This window comes from Pseudorca crassidens, chromosome 9 (assembly GCF_039906515.1).
Source record: "Pseudorca crassidens isolate mPseCra1 chromosome 9, mPseCra1.hap1, whole genome shotgun sequence".
Classification (NCBI taxonomy): Eukaryota; Metazoa; Chordata; class Mammalia; order Artiodactyla; family Delphinidae; genus Pseudorca; species Pseudorca crassidens.
The window spans coordinates 11,700,157-11,712,847 of record NC_090304.1 but is presented as its reverse complement, the minus strand read 5'-3'; the positions used below and the strand labels follow the sequence as shown (position 1 = coordinate 11,712,847).

At 37.0% G+C, this 12,691-nt stretch overlaps 1 long non-coding RNA gene across 1 annotated transcript in view; it reads right to left on the bottom strand.

Moving 5' to 3' along the window:
• LOC137231233 (uncharacterized) overlaps positions 1 to 12,295 on the bottom strand; it is a 38,851-nt gene extending 26,556 nt beyond the window's left edge. Inside the window, exons 1-2 of the long non-coding RNA XR_010946413.1 lie at positions 12,280 to 12,295; positions 3,767 to 3,817 (exon numbers count right to left, since the gene is read on the bottom strand). This is a non-coding gene — a long non-coding RNA (uncharacterized lncRNA). The remainder of the gene's footprint in view (positions 1 to 3,766; positions 3,818 to 12,279) is intronic.
• Between the last annotated feature and the right edge of the window lie 396 nt (positions 12,296 to 12,691).

The window sequence follows — 12,691 nt, the reverse complement described above, 5'->3', positions numbered from 1 at the left end:
AAAAAATATCCAGGCTAAAACATGGGGAAGGGTTGTATGAACATGTATTGGACACTAAAAAAGTAAGGGGAAAGATAATACTTAAAGGGGACAGAAACAATTCTTAAAGAGATACCTGCCAAATTTTTTCCAAAGCAAAACAAAACAAAAGGTATTTTCATCAAATTTTTTCAAGAATAAATGTAACCCTCAATTGGAATATTAAAATTAAAAACACACCTAAGGACATCAATAAACATCTTGCCATGTCTCTGTCTGGATTTGGTATCAGGGTAATTACTAGTCTCAGAATGAGTTAGGAAGTGTTCTTCCTGTTGTCTATTCTGTGAAATATTTTGTATTAATTTTTCTTTAAATGTTTGCGAGAATTCACCAGTGAAGCCACTTGGGCTTAAAATTTTTGTTGTGGATAAAGGTTTTTTTTGTTTTTCTCTTTTTAACATCTTTATTGGAGTATAATTGCTTTACAATGATATGTTAGTTTCTGCTTTATAACAAAGTGAATCAGCTATACATATACATATATCCCCATATCTCCTCCCTCTTTCGTCTCCCTCCCACCCTCCTTATCCCACCCTTCTAGGTGGTCACAAAGCACGTGGATAAAGTTTTGATTATTAATTTATTTACTTGGTGTAAATCCGTATTTTTGTTTTGCTTGGGTCAATATTGGCAGTTTATGTCTTTTTAGAAATTGTATCTAAGCTACCGGATTTGTTGTCATATAATTGCTCATAGGAGTCCTTTAAACTTTTTTATTTCTCTAAGGTCATTTGAGTGCTCTTTCTTTTTTCTTGATCAATATAGCTTAAGTTTTGTACATTTTGTGGATTATTTTTAAGATATACCTACCCCCTGACCCCACACATGCATAACTTTCCCATTATCTACATCACTCTCCAGAATGCTGTATTTTTTTTCTACATTGACACATCATAATCACCTAAAGTCAGTAGTTTAATTAGGGTTCATTCTTGGTGTTGTACATTCTATGAATTTGGACAAACATAATGATATTATCCATCATTATAGCATCATACCAAGTATTTTCACTGCCCTAAAAATCCTCTGTGCTCCATCTACTCTTCCTTTCCAACCCCCTAACTCTTAGTAAATACTGATCTGTTTTACTGTCTCCATAGTTTTTTCCTTTTCCAAAATGTCATATAGCAAAATCATACAGTTGGTAGTCTTTTCAGATCAGCATCTTTCATTTAGTAATATGAATTTGAGTGTCCTCCATGTCTTTTCATGGCTTGATAGCTCATTTCTTTTTAACACTGAAGGATATTCCATTGCCTGGGTTGCCCCAGTTCATGAATCCATTCACCTACTGAAGGACATATTGATTGCTTCCAAGTTTTGGCAATAATGAATAAAGCTGCTATAAACATCCTGGTGCTGGTTTTCGTGTGGGCATAAAATTTCAATTCCTTTGGGTAAATACCAAGTAGAACAAGTGTTATTGTATAGTAAGAGTATATTTAGTCTTGTAAGAAACTGACAAACTGCCTTCCAAAGAGGCTGCACTATTTTGCATTTTTATTAGCAATGAGAATGAGAGTTCCTGTTGCTCCATGTCCTTAGCAGCACTTGGTGCTGTCAGTGTTCTGGACTTTGGCCATTCTAACAGATGTGCAGTATTATTTCATCGTTGTTTTAATTTGCATTTTCATGATGACATAAAATATGGAGAACACCTTAATTTTAAGTATTGTTTTTTACTTTTAAAAGGATTATATCTAAGAAGAGGAGGATTCTTCAGGGCTGGTTTCATGAGCATGAAGCCTGTGCAGCCACGCAGACCCTGTGCTTAGAAGGTCCTCCAGTGCTCTTGGCAACTTAAAATTATTATACATTTTTAACAAGGGGCTCCACATTTTTGTTTTTACACTGGGATCTGCAAATTATGTAGCCAAAATGATTCTTCACACTTACAATACTCCAGGGAGGTTTTAGTATTTTACAAGGATAACTCATAGAAAATGCAGATCCTGGTTCCTCTTCTCCAAAAGGAAAAACCTTCCCTATCAGGAGAGACAATCTGTTGCTGTGATCTTTCACTTGGTTCTGAGGGATATGCCCCAAACATTTAACTATCTCTGTCATTCCATAATAGGACCTGCTAGCATTTCAAGTCAAATTACAGGAGCCCTCAATGCTAGATTCCAGACATCCCATGAAAAAAAAAAAACCTGGCATTGTAGGTTTTTACACATTATGACTAGGACAGAGTTATTGGTCCATGTATTGATTACAGGAGTGGATGTTGTAACAGAGGAATTCCAGATAACTCTGAAATCGAACATCCTATATGATCACTCACTCTTTTGCTTCTGCCCCAAATTTCTTCCACTCTCATAATCCATCTATGCCTTCCCCCCATTTTTCACACAATATTCCTCTTCTACTCAGATAGTGGCCAGTCCAGCTATGCCAGGTAAGAATCCATTTATTTTCTGAGTCATCTTGTATATTAATTAAGGTGCCTGAGCCTCAGTTTCTCCATTTTTAAAATGGACATAACAATAGAGCCTAGCGCTTAACAAGCATTCAATAAACGTAGATATTCTTACTGATAGAAGATAGTGACAGAATCTATATAGGGATCCAAAATGTAGGTGAGGTTAAGGATGGCTTCCATGTGAGAATGAAATCTGGGATGCTGTGATTTCACCTGCTTCACTTTTCTTTACATGAATCTCGTTAATCTATGCGACAGGTAATGATGGCTTGGACCAGGGTGGTAGTGAGAGAGGTAATGAGAAATTATCTATTCTGGATATATTTTAAAGGTAGAGCTGGCTGGATTTCTTGCTATATTGAATGTAGGACAATAGAGAAGCAGGGAACAAGGATGACTCCATTTTTTGTATAGTCACAGAGGGAATGGTGTAGAAGAAGCAGATGTTTGAGAAAGAACAAGACAGACCATCTGAGATTAGTCATTCAGAGTCAGATTCCTTTTGGCCATCCAACTTAGAAGGGTTGTATAAACTACTGGACTTGTTGCATCAGATTTTATTAAATTGAACCATATTGGCAATTTGCTAATGGTTTAACTTTCTCATATCATGTTAAATCCACAAAACAAGACAACTCCACTAAAGGAAAGAGTTTGGAGAAAACAAAAATCAGAGTATTTCAATGTTACAAAGTCAAGATCACGAGGCAATATACTGTTAGGAGGAAAATGGGAGAGAAAATTTCTACCACTGAGATGGTTATTTAAAAAGCACTGTCCCAGGACACAGATATCAGTTGGACCAAGTAGGTAAAGGGAGCTTGCAGAGGAGAGGTTAAGTATCTATCGGGTTATGTTGATGACTGACTATAAATTCCAGAGGGAACAGTAGAATGATTTCAGGAGTTGGGCGGGAGTGGCTACTGGGCTTAGAAAGAGGGATATGAAGAGTTATGAACATTATTTAACAGGCGTTGAGGGCTGACCTGAGATTCCTCAGCTTCATGGTGAGTGACACCCTGATAAAGAGAATCATGAGATTAGTCCTCAGGTTTCAGGGTAGAAGGAGACAAGCAGGTTATGAAGTTGTGGGTGGAAAGGGAGGGTGAAAGTCTCGACAGAAGCCTGCAGTCTCTTGCTCCCTCTTTACTCCTGCTATTGGTGGTAGGGAGGCCACTGGGAGGCATTAGTATCCAGAGAAGACACCTCTTGGTTCCTGCTTACCCTAATCAATACACGTATTAGATGTCCCTAAATCTGGTGGGGGGAAATGTGCTGAAAGCATTTCATTTTATTTCTTACCATCTTTCTTTTTCAACGAAGAGAAGGAGTGAGTCTTAATTCAGCATTTTCCTACAAGAGGAAAAAAAAAACTAGTTTCAGGTACATTCTTGTGATAAAATTAATCGACTGTTGAGAGTAAGAATTATAAAACATCTTTGAATTTTTTTTTTGTTTTTTTTTTTGCGGTACGTGGGCCTCTCACTGTTGCAGGCTAAGCGGCCATGGCTCACGCGCCCAGCCGCTCCGCAGCATGTGGGATCTTCCCGGACTGGGGCACAAACCCGTGTCCTCTGCATCGGCAGGTGGACTCTCAACCACTGCGCCACCAGGGAAGCCAAACATCTTTGAATATTGACTGACCTCTGGGCAATGTTTCTTCAAAGGTTTTCATGGGTTGCACCATTGAATACAGGTGGTGTTCAGGAGATACTTAAAAAGTGCAATCTTCCTAACAAAATGCTCTGTGCCCTAGGTGAAATTCACATTTATTCTTCAAAGAATAACACAAGTTTCAAAGCTTCCATGAAGCCTTCAGCAACTCCTCTCTCCAGACACCACTTTTCCGTTATAACCTGTAGAGCACCATTGATCTCATTGTTAATCATAGTAATTTGTTTTATCTTAATTTAAGCTTCATCTCCCATATATATCATCAGTACTATATAAGCAGACATACAAACTTAAATAATGAATTAAACTATAATGGTGAGGAATTACCGAGCACTTTCTATTTTCAGGGCACCATGTCATACCATGCATACTACACCTCCATTGATTTATCACGCAACCACGTGAGATGTTATCCCCATTTCACATCCAGGGAAAATGAAGCTTACTGACAAGGAGTTACACACTGAAGTCCATAAAACTAGCAAGTAGCAGAGCTGGTATTTGAAGCCATGTCATTTTGAATCAAAGCCTGAACACAAAAAATTACTCATTATATTGCCTGATTCTTGAGTGACTGATTTATTGAATCCACCATTCAGAGGCAATGTGGGGAATTAAAAGGCACAGTCTTGGAAATCAAATGTATTATAAGCTAGTGTGAATTTGGCAAACCATCTTTCTGAATCCAGATGAATGACAAAAACTATATACAGAAAAGTGCAAATCAAATTCCTCTCTCCTCTCTACAAAAAAAGAAAGAGAAAAAGAAAAAAATCTACATTAAAAAGTGACACAACTTTTCAGTAACACCAAGTAATAAACCACATAAAGTGCTGGAATTTGGTCAGTAATTCATTCCTTTCATTCTCCAAGTACTAAGTGCTTATAGTACGACAAGTTGTGTGCTAATTCTAAGATTTACAATCATTTAAAAAGTTCCCTGAGGGGCTTCCCTGGTGGCGCAGTGGTTGAGAGTCCGCCTGCCGATGCGGGGGACACAGGTTCGTGTCCCGGTCCGGGAAGATCCCACATGCCGCGGAGCGGCTGGGCCCGTGAGCCATGGCTGCTGAGCCTGCGTGTCCGGAGCCTGTGCTCCACAACGGGAGAGGCCACAACAGTGAGAGGTCTGCGTACCGCAAAAAAAATAAAAGTTCCCTGACCTCAGGATGTGTGGTGGAACAAGACAGACATATAAACTGAGCATTATTATGAGATATTCTTATTCTTTATTCCCAAGCAGAGAGCATTGGTTTTGTCCCTCAGGATAGTGTGATGGTAGAATGGTCTCATTTACACTATAGTTCACCAGTCACTATATCTAATAGTTAATCATTCTGGGTGCCTAATGCCAGCAAAGCTTCAGAATGATAACTGGAGCCCAGGTTTCCTCGTTCCCATAAATTGTTCTTTGTAGTGTTGTATTTATACCTCTTCTTGAAGTGCGTTTTTATAACTGGTTTATTAGCATGGGTACCCCTCATTTACTCCTCTCCATTCCTTCTCTTTTTTTATTAATGCTGTTATGTTTTCTCCAGATTATAATGAATTTTCAAATTGAGACCAAATTTCATACTCTCAAGGACCTTGGGATTAGCCAAAATAGCTAATATTTCTGTACTCCAAAAGCAGGGATTCAAGACCCTCTTGTTCCTTTAAGTTTTTTTACTAGATAAATACGTATGTTCCTTAAGAACTTCCATGGTGTTTGGAACATATTCTCTTGTTAAAAGTCACAGACACATAATAACATTCAAAACGTTCAATATTGAGTTAAGTATAAATCAAACGGGAAACTGGTGTCTTGATGTATTTTCCTAGAAAAATCTGTCCCTGCAAATTTATATAGAATGTAGATTGATCAGAGGCGTATCTGGCTCCCTGAACAATGAACAGGAAATTCAGCACATTCACATGTGAGTCTCAAATCAGAAATTCAGTCAGTGGAAGAAAGGAAACATTCTACTGAGATGTTCTTCTTAGCCTTTGATCAAAAGGGAAAAAGTCCTCTGGAGCAAGATGATATTGAGAAAAAAAACAGTTAATTGCATAGGAAGTAGCTAACATGAATTCTATGGTAAGATCTACTGATCTCTCTTCTCAGATAAGTCACTTAATTGCTTTGAGATTCTATATCTTCGTCTATAAAATGAAGATATTAGAAAGGTAGCCCCCAACAATATCCTCCCTGAAAGACGGCCACTGTCATGAGAAAATAAGAGAATCCCTGTAGTGTCCTGAGAAAGGGCAATCATCATAATCATAATCGAAGTCATGATTATTTGCAGGTATTTTCCCTGGACATTACTGCAGTCTCTCAGAGAGTATCAGTTTTCGGGAAGGCCATTGTAGGTATTACACAACTATTGACAATCGGGTGAATGGACGAATGGTCAAGGGACTCTGGCACTTGGTCTGTTACCTATACTATAAGGTCCAATGGAGTCGTATGAGAACTTGAAGAGTGAAAGAGTTACACACCCACGGAACCCGCAGGGGACAAAGCCCCCATGAGAGCAACAACAGGTTTTTATCTCACACTACTGGAGAACAAGCGGTGAATGTGTCTATAGGAATCCAGCCCTGCTTGTTGAGGGAGACCATGAGTGCATTAACATAACTTGTATTAATTCTCTTTGAATGCTAAAATCAAGTTACATCATTACCTCTGAAATTAAGATAGATGTAACAACTGAAATTAAGGGCCCCATATTGACATAAACACGGAGGAACAGGGACAGAGGTCTGTCATTAAGCCAGATGGATCCCAGAAAGAGCTGCATCCCTTAATTCACTTGAAATCTTCATATCATTGATAAGAATTAATTATTCATTCAACTCTTTATTGATCCCAAATGAGTTGGGCCATAGTCCTGGCCCTGTGGGTACATGTCCATGCAAAACAAACATGGTTCTTAGTTTCATGCTTACGTTTATATTGGAGAAGACAAACATGAAACAAACACACAAATAAGAATATAATAAAGATAGAACAAGGTGCCTATATGAGAGTGAACAGTAAAAGTCTACTTTGAATTGATTGGTCAGAATGCTTTTCTCAGGAGAATTAACACCTTAGCCAATACACAAAAGACGAATAAAGGTGGCAGGGATGATTGCCCCAAATGAATTGAAGAGTTATGGTAAGACCTCAAGTTGTCAAAGAAGTCGGCAGAATCTAAAGAAGCCAAGTAACTGCAGAATAGTAAGCAAGACCTCTTCCTTGGCAATTGGTATTGTGTCCTTTACAGAACAAAATCTGTAAACAAATCCAGACAAACAAAAATGCTCATCCCAAACACAGAAGTTATCAGGAGGAGTGACTGGCATGTATCATAGGACCAGCGTGGACAACTGGTAAGAATAACTCAAATCTTGTCCTGCCTAAAGCAAAAACCACTGGGACTGGCGTTTAGCTTTAGACTGGAGTACATTTCATTCCAACTGATTTGGGAACCTGCATTCTTGTACGCCAAGTGATAACCTATTTGTCAAGGTGAATCCATCATACCTAAAAAGTATTCCTCACAGCCTATGAGTTTTAAAAGTCCCAGTGCAGTAATTCCTAGGATTTACTTTGTGATTTTTGAGTAATTAATGTCTACTATATCGAGGCATGACTGAATGGAATTCTCACACCAAGGTATTCAGACTCTGCATATATCATTAATCACCATCTTATACTACTAATGTTTTGAGTTTTTTTTTTTTTTTTTGCTTGTCCTGGTAGAAACAGCTGCTGCTCTTATTGCTGGACATGCATTAGAATCTTTCTTTCCTCTAAGCTCGTACTTTTACCAGTATCTATATAGTGTGAGAGATATGCAGACAGACACATCAAGATTTAAATACCAGACTCTCCATTTTGTACTTATGAAACCTTTAGCAAGCACTTGAAATAAGATTGGCATGATGGTACTGTAGACATCATCACATCATAATATAGTTGGAAGGAGATTTTATATATATATATCATATCATATATATATATATATATATATGATGTAGCCACTATGCCTAAAGTGATAATCACTCAAAAATTTTATGATTGTTGTTATTCTTTTATTAGCTCACAAACATTCCTTGAGAACACGTGTATTAAACCCTTTTTTCCCAAGAAATACAGACTCTTAACTTAAAATTGGAATATAAAACATACACACAAATATTATACTACAAATAATAAGTGATGATTATGGTCAGTGAAGCACAGGTCAGTTACCATTAGCATTTACAATGACTCTCATGTTAATTTCACTAATAGTATAATGTATATATATAGTATAATATATAGATTTATATGTTACACATATAACATATATAGTATAACATATGGCTGCTAAACATGTTATATGCCAGGCACTATCTAATATAGTACTCATAAAAACCCTGTGTAGACGTTATTACTATCCTCTTTTAAAAATGTAAAAAGAACACACTTGGAGAAAATAAGGAACTTGCAAAGGGCACACAGCAGGTATGTGTGAGAATTCAGGCTACAGAAATCCTAAGCATTACATTTAAGTTCTATGCTGTGATGCTAAGAAGGGTGTTACATACACAGTACAGAAGACCTGGTTTATGGTAGAAAGTGGATCACAGTAAGGCTGCCTGTCTCAAAAAGTGCTCCACAGAATTCTATTTCCTCAAGATGGTAATATTTATTCAAATATTTGTGATACGCTGCACAACCCTTTCATGGAGATTTACTTATATGTGAATTTAAAGTTAAATTCATATTTGACAAATCCAGTGTTTCCTCAACTATATTTAATCCTGGACCTCCTTTTTTAAGAAAACCCTACTAACATTTTACAAAAAGGAGTGTGAGAAAAAGAAGTAGTAAAGTCATTCAAACAACTGGCTTGTTCCTCACATTTGGAATCATATTTTAATTTAATGGAAGTCAAAAAGCAAATCTTAAAAGCTACCAGAGGAAAAAAAGAAACATTATTTTCAAACGTGCAAAAGTGAGACTGACCAAATTTCTCAAAATAAATAATAAACTCAGAATGGAGTGGAGTGATGTCTTTAAAAGTACTAAGGATAAGTAACTCACAATCTAGAATTTTATAATCAGATATGCTATTTTTCAAAAGTGAAACAAAATGATAACCTTTTCAGACAACAGATTAAGGGATCCAGTTGCCCGCAAACCTGTACTGAAAGAAATACTAAAGGAGGTTCTTTGAACAACAACAACGAAAAGATTCAAAATGAAAATACAGGACATTAGAATAAGCTCTGGAAAGACTAATATGTGAGTAATACAAATAAATTTATTAACTTTAAAAAATAATGTTGAAAAAATCTTCTAAAGTTTTAATTATATTTAAAGTTAGAATATATGAGAATAAAAGCAAAAAGCGGTGAGAGGCATCCAGAATCAAAATGTTATACTGTTCTTTCCTAGTGAGGGCAAAATAAAAATATCAAGGTACAACTTAATAAGTGAAGGATGAAAGCTGCAATAATAGGGGACAAAAAAAAGCAAAAGTAGTTAATTACTTAATCTGAGATAACCTTATTCCAAAAGGAAGGAAAAAAATGAAACAAAGAACAGGTGGGCTGAATAGAAAACAAGAGGCAGATTGAAACCCAACTGTATCAGTTTTTACTTTGAGTGATAAAGTTCAACAATTTCATGCAAAGATAAAAGCTTTTTGAACTGAAATACACTGAACTGAATATATGTATTTGGGTATCAAAAATGTGATAATATAAAACACTTGTTTTCTAATTGTTAAGAAAAAAAAAGACTAGATGGCTTCTGCTACCCTTTAAGTTATACTAACATCAACATTTCCTAAAGCTGCCCAAAGATGTAATCCCAATTCCTTTTCTACTAATTTTCCCTCTTCTGGTTACAGCACCATAACCACCAACATCCTTACAAGATGAAGTACGATGATAACTTATTAGGAGAAGTAGGTTATGGCTTCCCCTTGGCACTGAGATCTAAATTATCTCTGTTTTTGAGGTATAATTGGCATATAACAATATGTTAGTTTCGGGTGTACAGCACAATGACTTGATATTTGTATGTATTACAAAATGATCACCACAATGAGTCTAGTTAACATCCATTCCCATACATAGTCACAAAAATTCTTCTTGTGATGAGGACTTTTAAGATCTACTCTCTTAGCAACTTTCAAACATGCAATACAGGATTACTAACTATAGTCACCATGCCGTACATTACACCCCCATGACATTCATTGTATAACTGTAAGTTTGTACCTTCTGAATTATCTTATCTCATCCATCTGAATACAGCTTTTTGACCATGAGCGGATTCCTTGGCACTACATGTCAAACCTCAAAAGTCCTAAATACTAGATTTCTCGTTTCAGAGGGGAACAAAATGAATTCCTTCACTTCGCTGAGTCTCACTTTCTACAACTTTTGAATGGAATTACTAATAACCACCCTTGATGTTTTACAGAGTGCTTTGAGGATGAAATAAGACAAAGGATGTGAAATCCTTAGTAAATTACTCAGTCTAGATAAAAGATTCCTCTTGTTATCAGAGTGCTATCCAAGGTTATTCTGACTAATGTATCACAGCAATGTCACTGTGAAGGAAACGGCCTCCGGCAGTGAGACTCTGAACACTCCCTTGTAATAAAATAAAATCAAGTGAACAAGGTTGCTCTGGGCACAGGTTGTTCTCACTATAGTGAGTCTGAATAAAGCCAGATTGGGATTTAAGGGTCCAGTGACTGATGTCTTGAAGGGGATTATTCTGACATGAAGCTCTCAGGGAACAAGTTCTCCTGTGATCCATCCACAGCTCCATGCCTCATGTACTGAATATTTTAATTAAAATCTTGCCTGTAGGGACCAAGTACTTAGGGAACTTGCTAAGCAAAGTCATGGGTGTATGAACTGTTATTTCTTCTCCAGCATACCCATCTGTGCTCAAAAATACAGAAAAAGAGGTTATTAACATTCTTAGAAGCAGCTGATATGGACATCAGAGCAGGAAATGAAACACAGGCTGGGGCATCCAACCAGTCGCAAAGGCCTCAGACAACATTACTTCCATAAGTCATGTGGGATTTTTTTCTTATTTTCCCTTTGGAAGTAAATATCCTCCTGTGTCTATTGTGCCCCTTGACGTCTGAAGCCATAGCCTGACGGGGAGTAAAATCCAGCCAATGGCTGGTACTCCAACTTTACTCTCTTCCAACACTAATCTTTGTTTCATTTTATGAATCTTGAGATGAAATTTTTATTTCTTGGTTTTCTTACAATTAGATATGGGTCGTATGGTTTGGGAAGTGATTTATTTCTAAGTCGTAGAGACCTAAGCTTCTTGCATTTGTAGTACTGACATTAGCACAAGTAACTTCAAAGGTTCCCGTGGGTTGGAGGAGAGAGCACAGATAAAAAGAATGAGGAATACATATATATTTTTAAATTTTAGAAGCCACAGCTTAAACTACCATGATAAACTACCTTCTGATTAAATAAGGTAATGCACATCACAGCAAGCATTCAATATATAAAAATAATGACTATTATTTGTCTAAGTACTACTTTTGGGCATGCCACAGTATTCTTCATGCTTGACTGCACTTGAGTAGTTCTATCTTGTGTCAGAATTTATTTCAGTCCTTGCAGGGTTTTTTTTTTTTTTTTTTTTTTTCCATCTCTGCTGTTATAAAGGCCCAAAATTCCCTTAGGGACAAGATTTTTCAATTCCTCAGGAGATACAGCATCTCTCCAATATGCTCTGCAAAGTTCAAGCCTCTAGTTTGGGGCCTTCCTCCTCTGTGCATATGCATTCATCAAATTCTGAAAGGAGGTTCATGAACCACAAAAAGGCTAAAGAACCCCAGCTCAAACTATTATGACTGAAGCACAGCTGCTCTATTTACGAGGAGCTGGGGTTTGGCGCTTTTCTCCCTAGTCCTAGTTTTGTATGTCCAATGCCAGATAACTCCTAGATTTTCTTTTTGTCAGAGCCCCGTGGAACACTGGTATCATTCCATAAACCCTAAAAATAATTCTGTGTTGTCAAAATTCTTAAAGTTTGGAAACAATACTTAAAACACCCCCATCCCAGAGATTCAAATGCTCACTAGCCTATTAAAAATGCTGAGAAGTACTGCAGTAAAGAAAGCTGTTTAACTTACCTCCTCGTGGAAATGCTTTTTCCTGTGTAAACCTATTAACTCCCCGACAGCATTAGTATCCGGAGAAAAAAAATTCCCTATTAGACAGAAGTGTGCAATCCATGAAATTCATACAAAGTATCCCCCAGGAGCAACGCATTTCAGAGTTCTACTCTTTGAACATTTCGTGCCAACTTTCAGAAGGACTGTATATATTCTGCCATGTATAATTCATGATTCCCTCTCATTAAGCTGAGCATTTTGTAAGGACTCACTTTTTGGTCATGCTTACCTTTCAAATACCATCAAAATGTCTGAAATGTTTTAGTTATCAATAAAAGCTTCATGAATAACTCAGAACATTTTGTTTGTTTCATTGATGGGGAATTGAGTAACCAACTGTTCCAATTTTCCCAGGACTGAGAGGTTTCCC